Source organism: Lissotriton helveticus, chromosome 11 (genome assembly GCF_964261635.1).
Source record: "Lissotriton helveticus chromosome 11, aLisHel1.1, whole genome shotgun sequence".
Classification (NCBI taxonomy): domain Eukaryota; kingdom Metazoa; phylum Chordata; class Amphibia; order Caudata; family Salamandridae; genus Lissotriton; species Lissotriton helveticus.
Genome location: NC_136072.1, coordinates 131,046,096 through 131,059,637, shown reverse-complemented (window position 1 = coordinate 131,059,637; position 13,542 = coordinate 131,046,096). Strand labels below are relative to the sequence as shown.

At 44.7% G+C, this 13,542-nt stretch overlaps 1 protein-coding gene across 3 annotated transcripts in view; it reads left to right on the top strand.

The window, feature by feature from the left end:
* The first annotated feature begins 6,937 nt into the window (after positions 1–6,937).
* SPTSSB (serine palmitoyltransferase small subunit B) overlaps positions 6,938–13,542 on the top strand; it is an 82,932-nt gene continuing 76,327 nt past the window's right edge. The window contains exon 1 of one of the 3 annotated variants that reach the window (XM_078665605.1): positions 6,938–7,094. The gene's annotated coding sequence lies outside the window, so the exon portion shown is untranslated. Of the gene's footprint in view, positions 7,095–7,719; positions 7,739–13,542 lie in introns of those variants that run through there. The other 2 variants (XM_078665604.1, XM_078665603.1) reach the window with 2 other exon arrangements.

Genomic DNA, 13,542 nt, shown 5'->3' with positions numbered 1-13,542 from the left:
ATGTCAGACATAGGCCAACACCAGGGTCCAGTGCACTAGTCAGCTGGGCACTTCCAGGAAAAGGCCCACTTCATTAGCCAGGGTAAAGGAGGAAGCAGATCCAGTCCCATCAGGGCTGCTCCGAAGTCACAGAGTCCTCTTCTGATCATCTGCAGGCCCATATAGTTTTCTGAAGAGAGTGCCTTGGGGTGCCACATTTATGGCTGGCACTAGCTAGGCATGCCCTAACCAATGAGGTAAAAGTGACCCTGCCCACTTTCTCAGTAGTCCCTGTTTATCTTACTGCAAACAGGCCGAAAATCCCATATGTCAAGTCATTTTCAAGATGACAAATGTATTCGCCACCAAACTTGGACTCTGATGACTGGAAATGTGTGTGTGGAGTGTACCATAGTAATCCTTGTGTCCTCCCACATCTACCACCAAAAATCCAGTTTGAAGAAGATACTGTACCCAACAAACCCAGAGAAATAAGTCTGGTAGAACAAAAATAGGGTCCTTCACCAACCATACAAGGGGACAACAAAATGTGTCTTGGCATCCTGTTCTCTCCTTTTCAAGTGTGTTCCAAATGTTATATGTGACTCTGGCAAGAAGTTCCAGACAGTTTCCCTGCAGTTTTATATAGCGCAAACTAGACCCGAGACATCGGGTATCAGAGCGCTTTACATGAGTACCAGTTTCATTACAGATGAACACATTCATTTTTGTTAGGCACGGGGAAATTAAGAAATTTGCCCAGAATCACAGGATGTGGGGCGTTGTTGCAGAGACTCGAACCCGGTTCCCCAGGTCTGAGGTTGACCGCTCTAGCTGTAAGGTTACATCCTCTCCCCATGGATTGCGTGGAGGAGGCATTACCCATGGAGGCAAAAAATGCAAACAAGCTGAAGTGAAGAAGTGGGGCGGTCCAGGTATAGCATAGGCCAACCCTAATCAACCAGGAGATGTACCACATACTCTTCATTGTAGGGGACAGGCAGAAGAATCTTGTCACATACACTCACGATACACACATGCGTGCTTGGGTCAGTTGCTGGAGTTCAAATAAAGGTTTGTTGTTTAAATGTTTGTATAGTCTTGCCTTCACCTACACCCTCTGATGGGTACTGTAGTCAATATGATTGTTTCACATTAGATGGTGGACATATATGGCTGTTATGCTCAAAAACTATCAATGACAAATTATATGTTTAAAAATAAAAATGTTGCATGTGACTCACCAGACCCATCAAGCAGGACCTTATAGTGTGGTGCTACAGGATGCCCACAGCCCCCTCTCAGAATATTCTGTGGTGTTCAGATGAGTCCTCTCCATCCTTTAAGGTCAGCCTATTGCTTGCTTGCGGGAGGCATTTCACACCTATTTCACAACTATTCAAGGCAGAGCACAGGCTGAGAGGTGGCAGACCTTTATGGTAATAAGCCTTCTCACAGCGCAGACAAGTAAAGGGTAACTTCCTAAATTTTATTTTGCCTTAATATTTATTAAAAAAAACTCTTTCATCATTAAATTAGATTTTTTTTATGTACTGTAAAAATTGTTGTTTAATTATTTTTTTTCTAGGTGGTGCCATTCCCTAGATACAGTATTAGTATTTTAATCTGTACTCTGGTTTTCTACATAGGACAGCTAGGTCTGCATACAGCAGTGGAAATAGCTTTTTTGGCCTTGTCACTGTATGGACTTGGTATCATTAATATTCTACATGTCCCACTTTTGAACTCCATCCACCCTTCAGGCTGTAAGACTTGCATGGTGGAGACTTAGCAGTAATTAAACGAAACGTTCTCTCCTATGAAAAATTGATAATTTGACAGGTTTTACTGCAAGGTTTACACTGAATCAGTCAGTCCCCATGGGATAGTCCTAAAGTCATGCCTACCCTACAACTACAATAGATGGCACAATAGGTGCTGCTGTCCGCTAGTGACATTTAACTTCCAGGCACTGGCATCACTTTCTACACCATATACTAGCAAATTATTTGAAAGTTAAATGTGCCAATTGTGAATCAGCAAGTTCAACTATATTTAAAGTGTAAAAGCACAGCCACTCTACTCCTGGCTAGCAGGAGTAAAGTGCATGGAGTTCTAAAATCAGAACAAATATAGAGTCCAGCAAAAGGCAAAAAATCTTGTGAGCGCATGCTGAAAATGTGGATTTCTTAAAATGACATTAAAGGCAGGCCAGTGTGGAGTCTGGGAGGAAATTGAGAATGGTGTCCACCATCTAGATGTGACAGTGCCAGGGACCAAATTACTTGAACAGCAGTTCTGAAGTCGTTTTCTGGGATTAATACTTTTTTCAGCAGAGATAGCTGGGACCAGGTTGCCTCGGTTTTCTTTGCAATGTGTGCTTTTAGGGTGAGTTTGGTGTCTGGGGTGAATCCAAGGGACTTCACATTAGAAGAAAGTTGGGATTCAAATCTTATCAAGTCCATGTGATTATGACAGACTTGGTTATTATTTTTAGTGAATAGTTAGAATTCATTCTTGGTGGGGTTGAGCTTCGGGTAGGTGTAAAACTTCCAGGTCTAGATGAGGTACAAGTATATTTGAGGAGGATAATTTCATGAAGAGTTGACTTTCATTTGCTTTAGCTGTGAATCTTGATGCTGTTATTGGTGGGGAAAGTTCCAAGTTGCTGCATATATAAGTCAAAGATGATAGTAGACAAGAATCCATTCTGTTCTATATTATTCTGTAGAATTTCTAGGGTGCATAGCTACCCAATGGGCCTCCCAGTGCTGAGAGTATCACATCTGTCAGTGCACGTCCAGAAGACAGAATAAAAAAGAAAGGTCTTCTAAGTGTTTCTTAAAACTAAGTTCTGACTGGTTTAATCTAAGATCCACTGGGAGGGCAGTCCATAGTTTGGGAGGTAAGCAGGCAAAGGGGCACCCCCACTTCTTTCCTTCTTGATCCGGAGAACCAGCGCTAGCCTTAGATCCCAAAAGTACAGTGATCTCTTTGGAATAAAATGCTTCAGCAATCATTGTATAAGCTGTGGGCTTTTACTATGCATACCACAATGGGCTAAGCAGAGTGTCTTGAACTGGATTCTCTTATGCACAGGTAGCCAGTGGAAAACTGCTAGGGTAGGTGTAGCCGACTGGAATTTTTAAGAGAATATGGGTGCAGTATTCCGAACCACTTAAAGCCTCTTTATCACCAGCTTAAGAGTTTCCAGGTAGGTAGAGTTTCCATTGTCCAAGCATGAAATCACCAGCCACTCTCTCAAAAGAGCACGGTACACAACGCAACAGTTTTCTGAGTGTCCTTAGAAGTCCTAAACAGCGTGATCTAAATTTCCTAGCCTGTACCTCCACGGAAACTTTGTTGTAAATCCAGATCTTGAGGCTTTTAACTGCCTGAGTGGAATGAGTGTGCTCACCTAGAATGACAGGCCAGCACAGTTCCAAATGGTTATTGTTGACAAATAACACTGGAACACATATAAATTAAATAATGTGGGGCTTAAGGAATAACCCTGTGGAACCCCACATTTTAAGGGGTGGGTAGCAGAATACAGGGACTCTTTTCATACTAGAAACTCCTGTTTTCAAGAAAGGCGGCAGGGCCGGACTGAGAACCAAAACCGGCCCTGGCAAAGTACTCGGCCGGCCCCCTTGGGGTGCGACCGAGCTCTTTGCCGGGGTCGGTTTTCGGACGATTTTGTTACAGGGCCGATTTTGCAGCTATGCTGCAAAAACGCCCCTGTAACAAAAACGGCCCCCAGGGCCCAAAACCGGCCCCCACCCTTGCGGCGCACCGGGGGATTGCCCGGTGCCCGCAACAGCCAGTCCGGGCCTGAAAGGCGGCAAGCCATATGACTTAAGTTCCAGAAATTCCAGCCTCCTCTATCCTCTGTATTAGAAAATGGGAGATGGGTTCGAAGGCTGCGTCATATCCAACAAAATCAGCCTCCATGATACAAAATTGTTTTCAATTATTCTGTAGCTGCTAGTAGGGTAGTTTCAGTACTGCTTCCAAGTCTGAAACCTGTTTGGGTTCGGTGTAAAATATCATGTGTCTCCAGAAATGGGGACAGGTGTTTGTTCACATTCTTCTCCAGGGCTTTCCTAGCCTTTGAAAAAGGGAAATTGGTCTGTAATTCTCAGCTTGTAAAGGATCCCCAGAGGGTTTTTTCAACACAAGTGTCACAATTACATGTTTCTTGCAGCAGTGACTATCTCACTTTCCAGAGAGTGACTGAAGATTTTAGTCAAAATAAACACAATTGCATTTCCCCCTTTCCTAAGTATATCTGGAAGGGCTGGCTCCTGCTCTGACTCTGATTTAATTGACTTTAACATCTCTTCGGTAACCTCTTTGTTGATTGCAGGAAATGCCAACAGAGTATCCTTAGCAGAATGTTCTGCATGAAAGGTCCTGCTGAGACCAGAAAGAAGGATATTGTTTACTTTTTCAAAGAAAAAGTTTGCCAACATTGCAGTACCTCGGGATGTGGCGGATTGACTCATTGCCGGCACAGATAGACAGTCCATCAACTTAAATAACTATTTGGATGAGTTAGGCACATTTTCATTTTTTGAGCTAATATAAGAGACTCTTGCCTCTCTTATTGCATATTGATATTTTTCATGGCTATCTTGTGAATTGCCCTACTACACTCATCGTATGTTTTCCTCCTTTTTTAGTTTAACGAGCTCAGATGAAAACCACTGGGTGCATCCACCTGGGCGGTAAGCAATTTAAATCCTCCGAGGGACAAGGACATCCAAGGAGTTCCGTTCCCATCCCTCAAACATTTTATACCTTTCTGCAGTATCCCCTTACATTATGGGGGCACAGTTTGTAAGACAGCTTTCCTACATCGCTGCATCCAGCTTTGACCAGCAATGACTAGGTCTGGGAGGATGAGGCTGAATTGATTTGTTTCCAGTAGTGCATAAACAAAATAGGTCCTATGTAATGATCTGACCAGTATATTAGAATGGGAAAGCCAGTGGCCATGTCTCTAATATTTATAAAAATGGGATCCAATAAGTGGCCTAATTTATGAATGGGGAGTTTGAAGAGTTGAGTCATCTGGACAGCAGCCAGATCATGCAGTACATTTTTAGCACTTCCACAACTGTCATTCATTTGTGGCTGTTTTCAGTTCCTTTCACTGGCCTATAGCCACTGTTTAATAGTTTAAAATTCCCCACTTCAAGTTTACACCCTTTACAAATGAGACGGGCATTGTCTAGATCAACAAAGTGGTCACAGCCCTTACCCATCGGCAGGTTAAACTGACGAAGTTCCACTGGGGAGAAAGCCAAAGGCATTGAAGGTAAACAGGCAGGGGTTATGGCCCCAGGCCCTGGCTGGCAATGGTTGGGTGCAGACGGGATTGCCTTTGGCATGCCAACAGCGCACAAGCAGCACATTTACGGCCCGGTGTGCATTAAATAGCCGGGCCGGACTTGACAACTAGAGCGCTAACCTAAGATGGCGGCTCTAGTTCTCCAAGTGGGAAAGAAAATAGCCTGTGGTCTGTTTGTGTGACACTGTGTGTGCATCCAGGGCGGCCCACATCCCGCTTCTAGCTTTGTGGCTGGCTGAGTGCTTTGCTGTGATATTGTCCGCACCTCTCAGGAAGGTCACCCAGTTTATCCATTTCTTAAAGGTCGCTTTGCTAGTGCATTTCCAGTTTGCTAGGATAGTTTTGACCTGAGAGGAGTTTTTAAAGTGAATTATGTGACAATCTTGCTGCAGTACAGAGTCTGAAAACGGCGTGCAGGAGAAAATGCCGGGGGAGGTACCTTATCAGGGGAGGATAAAACGAGGTATGATGTTCAGGAATGATAGTTTGGGGGAAGGTGTGAATGAACTCATGCGGTTGAGGGTTTTGGGCCTTAGTGACAAAGTTGATGGTATTTGTTAATAAAGTTGAAATTATGCAACCATGTCCTAATAAAATGGCCTTTTACGCTATTTCTGGTGGAGTGTTTTCCTTGTAGCAGGATAGGAACATCTATCCTAATAGTAAAAGAAAAAACCTGACCTGGATGAAACACTGGCACGGAACCTGAAATGTGTCAATGTCCCTATCTGGCAGGTGCAGACACGCCTCATTTAGTAAATGTGAGACAGTGAAAATCTAGGTCTTACAACAACGAACCTAACAAGTAATGGGAACATTTGACCGTAAAAACACACAGTGTACCTTTTGTTCTTTGTTATCGTGGCACACTGTTTTGAACAGTGTGTCTGTCAAGATGTTTAACACTGATCGAAATTACCTGGCATTCCCGACGCAGGGTCAGTCAACAGTGTAAAAGAGCAGTTTTATGAACGGCTCAGGTAAGGACTTACCAGTGAGTCCTGGCACGTAAAAGCTTTAAATAAACGTAATATTACGTTATGTACTTTTGCCTAAGTTATTTGTGACGCGTTGTTCCAGTTTGCAACAAAAATGCTTATTGCAAACAGCATTGAAATAATAGTTATTGGTATAGACGCATTCGTTTAATTGTACAATGCACACCTATGCGCATTTGTGCGCGCGTGGTGTTGGGGGGGGTCTCAACTTGCTTGCTGGGCTTTATTCCGCGGTGGGTTTTGCATTTTTACTGCAGTATCGGGGAGACGGTCAGGTAAGCCTCAGCCGTATTTGCTGCAATGCTGTCTGTTGTTTTTTTTTGTGTTTCAATTTTTTATTGAAATTTATATGCAATGCTGTTTGGAGCCCGCAGTCCTGACTGCAGCTGAGGGAGACAGAACACTGATTTTATCCGAGGCGGGCGGGTCGGTGTGCACAGAAACGCCGAGGAGACGCATTCCTCCACCCCCGGTTCACAGAGGGGCGCTTCGAGCCAAGCGCAGGAATGAAAACACAACAAGCTCTCATTATCTCCAAGGTGACGCTGGGAACGATCCGTGCCGTTGTCTTCCAGTCAATAAGTAATCATTAGAAGGAGCGCCAGCCATAGGTGGATGGAAACAAAGGGGAGCGGGGTGTGGCGCGAGCACCTGACCTACTTGCACGGAGCGCGTCGGAGGTGTACACTTGTGCACGCGGCAGGGGAGCGCACGCTGCGCGGCGGAGGCGCCAGGGCAGTATAGCACGCCCAAACGCCGAGGTGAGCCTTGCAATAGCGCGGGAAACATTTTGTAATACGTTAAAGGGGAGGGCAGAATAGTACTGGGAAAGGGGGGCTGCTGTACCTGGTTAGGAAACAAATGCGCGTATAAGCCCATGGGAAACCACAATTGGAGGGCTTTAAGTCAAACTAATGTTACCAATGACTGTTAAGTATGCCGCATTCGTACACAGACATGCTTGGAGGATACACAAACTGGGAAAGTGTTCTGGTTGGTTAAGAAGTTTTGTCTGGGGGGGGTCATTTTTGTAAAAACGTTTTAATATGTTAAGTTACAATTAAGTGCCACATAATTAAAGCACGCACGCGCGTTGTAAAATGTAAGGATGTGCTGAAAATATAGGTTTACATTTTTTAATTATTTTCTGTGACATTGTGGAGTTTGTCTTAAATGTTCTCACGTGTTGTTGAGAGATTTCGAGCTTTCCAGGCACACCTGTGGGGATTTAGTCGTTTCTAGGTGTTTGCTTTGCATTCTGGGACTTGTAGTTTGTGGTGCGCAATGGCGTAACCAGGAATAGATGCCCTGGAATTGAAATTTAACGCTTGGACTGGATGTGGGACTCACACATGGACCACCTGGGCAACTCGAGGGTTCCAGTTTGTGAGGAACCAAACCTCCAGTAAGTATTAATTCGCCAAAAATGCACTCCTCACCCTCGGGCGCTTCACGAATGCTTCCAGGCACCCATTGCAGTGCTGATTTGGGTACAGTGTTGAAGGGTACTTTGGTTTCTACCGGTCACTTACATCAAAAGAACCAGAGACTTATGTCGCTGTAGGCGTGAGTGCTTCGCCCTGTCTTCTAGTCGTATTTTTGTGCCAGTAGTTTTTTTTATTTCCCTTTACAAAATAATAGCACTACAAGTCCCAGAATACGAAGGAGAACACAAGAATAGCCAAGCTTGCCTGCCTCTGACTTTTTAAATCCATAAATCAGAATGATGACAGACAAAAAGAACAGCAGTTCTTTTCGTTCAGCGCCTTCTGAAGAAATCGGTGGTCCAATTCTGCTGCTCCGCCTTTCATCTTAGCTAGATCAGTCCAATTATGTTAACTCAGTTGGGCGATAGCACTGTTATTATGAGAACTTTTTATGACCCATTTACAACTTAATGTACTTTTAAGATGTGCATTGTAAATGATGATCAGTGTTGCAACTGGAATGGTGGCATGTATTAAGAGCACAGCAACATATTGGGTGTGTGTCTAGATGCCAGGCAGTGAAGAACGTTATTAGAGCAGTTCTAATGAACGCAACTTTTATTACACTTTGAATAGTTAAAATTGGCCTTCTATGGCTCTAATGCCATGCATAAATGCGCGAGAAGCTGTTGTTCGGGGCATACAAACATCACACTTATATTGTTGGTGTTTGTCAGTAAATGTTTCTATCTTTTTGTGGCACATGGTAGGTTGTTAAATCAAAGGTTACAGTAGGTTGAATTCGTGAAACCAGACGGACTAGCTGAAAACACACGCGAAACCTGCAGTACCGGAATTTCCTCTTGCCTTATTTTGGGGGCTGGGAGGGGGCAGTTCCACTGGCAGTGTAGGTAGGCAAGGCAGTCCAGAAAGAACAGTTTTTCTTGCTCTCCTTGTTTTGAGTTGCAGTTTTTTGGCTTGGTGATCTGTTTTTCATTAGCTTGGTTTCCCACAGAGTATCTATTGTTCAAGGATGAACAAGCTTCACTTGGTAAACATTGCGTATGCAGCCACGCCGGGGCAGAAAACATAACTGCTTTCGAGTAGCCTTTCTCTTAGGAAATGTGGGTCCGGAGATAACAAAATGTTTTAACAAATTACATGGACACCTACAATTGTATGTGGGTGGGAACTGTATGATTTAATTTGCACTTAATCGACAGGTCTCTGTTATTTACCCTGCTGTTTCTAAACCCTTCCAACATCTTATACATATCAAAAGGAACATGTATCCAGCAGTACTGGTGACCCATTCCGCACAACATGTCCCACTGGCACCACGTGACAATGTGTGCAATCAGAGACAGGTATACGTGTATTCACTGAAAAAAACAAAAGGTTAAAGTTACTTTATAATTAGGTGTTGAAAAAAGATTAAAAATGAATGTTCAGAAAGCAAAAAAAACTGAAATTCACCAGTTGTAATTTACTAAGCTAACAATAACTTGTGCCCCACCATGCACTGCTTTTGACCTCACATATTACATCACTCATGACATATTAATTCATGGTATCATCATGGTATCACTAATAACCCCTTGCGTGCTTCTGTCAGCCAACGGCCGTCGCGCGCACTACCTTCGTAGTGCTGCGCCCGTCCATTGGCCAACGTGGCCAATGGACGGGCACACTCCGCTAAACTGCCGCACCACGGTGGAATTGCGGCCGCGGTTAAGCGGATAACATCTGAAATTACCTCATTGATCATGGATAACACCATAGTCATATAGTTACTGATTATACAAGCGTGAGTCCATAAAATGAAAATAGTGTAACGCTGGAGACAAATCTGATTGTGCATGATAAAAGTTATAAGGCGAATAGTTTACAAATTAGTAAAGATTGGGGTGCAATAAATACTCCATGTTAAACAAGGTAAAGGCTGAGTTCCTCTGTGTGTTGCAGAGGTATGTTTACAAATAGGTTGCGGATTAACACCAAAGGCTGTCAAAAAAAGAATCCGTGCAAAAAGCCAAAGCTCCTGTTGTCAATAAATTATCTATCCACTAGTGGACATCAGGAGATACACCCCTGTTAGTTGAAATAGTGGTATAGACACATTTTATCTAGCCAGGATGTTTACAAGATTTGGCAGTTTATTTCCAGAACTTTGCTGAAGATTTTTAGGCATTGCAGATTGTTGAATAATGTAGAATATAGAGTTGCCCAACTTCGAAGGTGTTTATCTCACACTGATATTGTTATCATGGTTTTAAAGTTGTATGCAGCCATTTCGGGAATGTGTGTACTGTACTTTACTAAACTACACCAGGTTATCCATGGTGGCCTAACAGAAGGTTTATTTTCAGTAGCAAATGCGCACCTGGCAACCTCTCGACTTAAAATTGCGGGTCACGTGGCGTCTTTAAGAGGGTTATCCCACCAAGGTGAATAGAGCATTGTCCACAGGTGTAGAGTGCTGAAACACTTCAAGTCCACAAGCCGTATAGAACAGATTCACAATGATTGTATGATGTCATTTGAGATGTTATTAGTGGTGTATGTAAGGTACAAAGCAGTGCATGGAAAGGTGCAAGTTCTAGTAGGATCAGTGAACTATAACCCGTGAATTTCAATATGTGTTTAAAAAAAATTGTTTTTTTTTACTATGCAAACATTAGTATTTATCTTATTTCAACACATAACTAAAATCTCATGTGGACCTTTGCTTTTTTTCAGTGAATTTCTTTTTTTATTTTTTTATTTTTTAAATGTAAGCTAAAATCCTATTACCATACCTAACCATAATGAAACTTTAGCCTTTTTTTCAGTACATTTCAAATGTTACAGGGACAGTACAGTTGGGAATTAAAATAAAAAAAACTTACACACACAACCATTGAAATTCAGGTGTTCTAGTACCAGTTATCTCCGGTAACTATAACTCGCGCCCCGCCATGCACAGTGTTCTCATCAATAATTTTATTGCAGATACTGCACTGATATTATTGGGGATGTCATAGAAGATGTTACAAGTGTAATATGTGGGGTAGTTAGCAATGCATTGCGAAGATGCAAGTTCTAGTTACCTTCAGGCATAAGGTATGGTTACTTGAGATATCTGACTATAGCAACTGAATTTTGTATGGTTTTGTGTGTAAAATTCTGAACCTAACTATAACAACCCTATGACCTTTCTATTTGTCAGTGAATTTATAGGCTTTTTTTTAACTCAGTAGGGTGGTTGCCCACAGGGCCTGCAGCCAACCCCTCACATGCAACCACCCCTGTGCAGTGCAAAGTCGTTGGCCAGAAAGCCTGGCCTGTGTTCACTCCCTGTGGCCAAACCCCCACAGGCAGGCAAGCCCCCCCTCCCGAGATGTATTTCGCCTAGGGACCCCATCTCCCAGGGCCCGGCCTTATGTAAATGGGGAGGGGGCATGCAGCTCCCTGCCCCGGGGACCCCATCTACAGTGTCTCTGCCTTACTATAAATGGGGAGGGAGACATGCAGCCCCCCTCCCAGGCTGATTTCCTGCTGAGGGACCCCATCTCCCCTGCCATTGTCTGAAGAGGGAGGGGCCACACAGCTCCCTCCCTCGACCAGTATTGGCCCTGGGGTCCCCATAAGGTGGCTGCCCTGAATCCCACCTAGGGCACTCACTGTGTTATTGTTGGGGCCATGGGGGTAGACCCAATGACCCCGGACAGGTCCCTGCCTCCAGCGACATTGCTCCCACCTGCAGGGAGCAGCTAAACAGCCACTCCCTGAGGGTGGGATACATTTTTTCATCCAGTTACCTGCCCACATCAGGCAAGGAAACTGATGAAAAGTCTGCTCTAAGTGGGCAGGACATTTTTCTTGGTCCCGCCCGCTGGGAGCACACTTGGTGTTTCCTCTCTCATGGCAGGACCTTTTGAAATTGCTCCTGCTATGCAAGAGCAAACACAGGTTCCCCTCCCTGCACTTTAACCACTATGTCCCAGGGGTGGACACCCCGGGACATAGCCGAGCTGGTCCTGAGGCATGCAGTCCCCAGAGCTATTAATAGCTCTAAGAGAGGCGTGCATTGCCCGCCTCCCATTTTTCTGCATGGCTGGGCCCCAGGGGTTGGGATACCTTGGGCCGAAAATGGCAGAGGGAGGGGGGACTGCTTGGCCCCCCTCCCGTTTAATGATATCTCTAGTCCCCGGGTGATGGCTGTCCCCTGGGCCAAAATCAGCTCCGGAGGGCGACCTTGTGCCCCCCCTCCTAGTATTTTATAAGGCTGGGCCTCGGGGGGGGGGGGGGGGGGTATGAAGTCTCCAAGGCCAATAATGGCCCAAGGAAGGTGGGCCGGGGCCCTCCTCCTTAATTCTGATTGGCCAGCCCCAGGAGGGGTGGTGGTGGTCCTGGGGCAATAATCTGCCTGGGATGGGGGGCTGCACGCTCCTTCCAAATATTTTATAGGGCTGAGCCCCAGGATATGGGTCCCCCGGTGATTAAATCCGGGAGGGGTGGGTCGCCTGTCCCTCAGTCCCCCCCATTATCTCACAATTCCCACCGGGGGAGCTTTAGGAAAAATACAAGTGCGGGACATCCACGTGAATTCGTGGCAAAAATGTTCGATCCCCAGGCTGCATACATCCAAATAGCCAAACGCCTTTCGAGCTTTAAGGAGCTCTTGATCACTGGAAAATACAAAGGCAAGAAACAGCCGTTGGGAACATGCTCTTTAATATTTGCAGAGTACCGCCCCAGTGGGCTTAGTGGAAATGGCATGCTGGTACAAATAGTCCAAAGTATAGCCACTGTAGACTCATGGTGCTTCTTTAACTGAGTGGCTGGCGTTTCTGCCTTCAGATCGAACTGCTACCTGTGTTGTGGTGTGTGCATCTTTCACTGTGTGAGGCATCTCGAGGGGCAACCTTTGTGTATTGACTAAATGAGCGGCTCGCCTGGCCGCGAGATGCCCCGACGTGTTTGGCGGATCCAGCGCGCTGGGATACACCAGCGTGAGGTATGGACAGTGGGGGGCCTCACATGCAGTGATATTAGCACTGAAGCACAGTGCCTGCATCACATTTACCGTACATGGATTTTTGATTGTATTGAAGGCAGAAACGCCAGCCACTCGGTTAAAGAAGTGCCATGAGTCTACAGTGGCTATACTTTGGACTATATGTACCAGCATGCCATTTCCGCTACGCGTGTTCCCAATGGCTGTTTCTTGCCTTTGTATTTGCCAGTGATCAAGAGCTCCTTGAAGCTCGCAACGCGTTTGGCTTTTTGGATAGTATGCAACCTGGGGATCGAACATTTTTGCCACGAACTGCTACCTGTGTTGTGGTGTGCGCATCTTTCACTGTGTGAGGCATCTCGAGGGGCAACCTTTGTGTATTATATATAATATTGTGTGTTTTAATTGTCACCAGTAGGTACTTATAGTTAGGAGTTGGTTTCCGTAGGAAAAGCATTTTTTGTTTTGCCAATAACATTGACACAGTTTAAGCTATCTTAACAAAATGTTCCCAGAAAAGTAGCACGGTTAATCTAGTTGTGCATGGAAAGTTTCGGAGTAATCCTTCAAGCGATGGCCTAGAAAATGGGGTGTTAACAATGTGAGTTTCCCATAGGGATTTTGAACAGGACTACAACCCGAACTAGGGCTTTTTGATTGGCTGAAGGAGTTTTGTTTCCTGTTGGCCATTTAGGTACTGCTGTTTGATTGGCTGACCACCAAAGGGGAATTTGAATCAATACGATCTAAAAAAAACAACAACAAAAAACACCAAAACATATA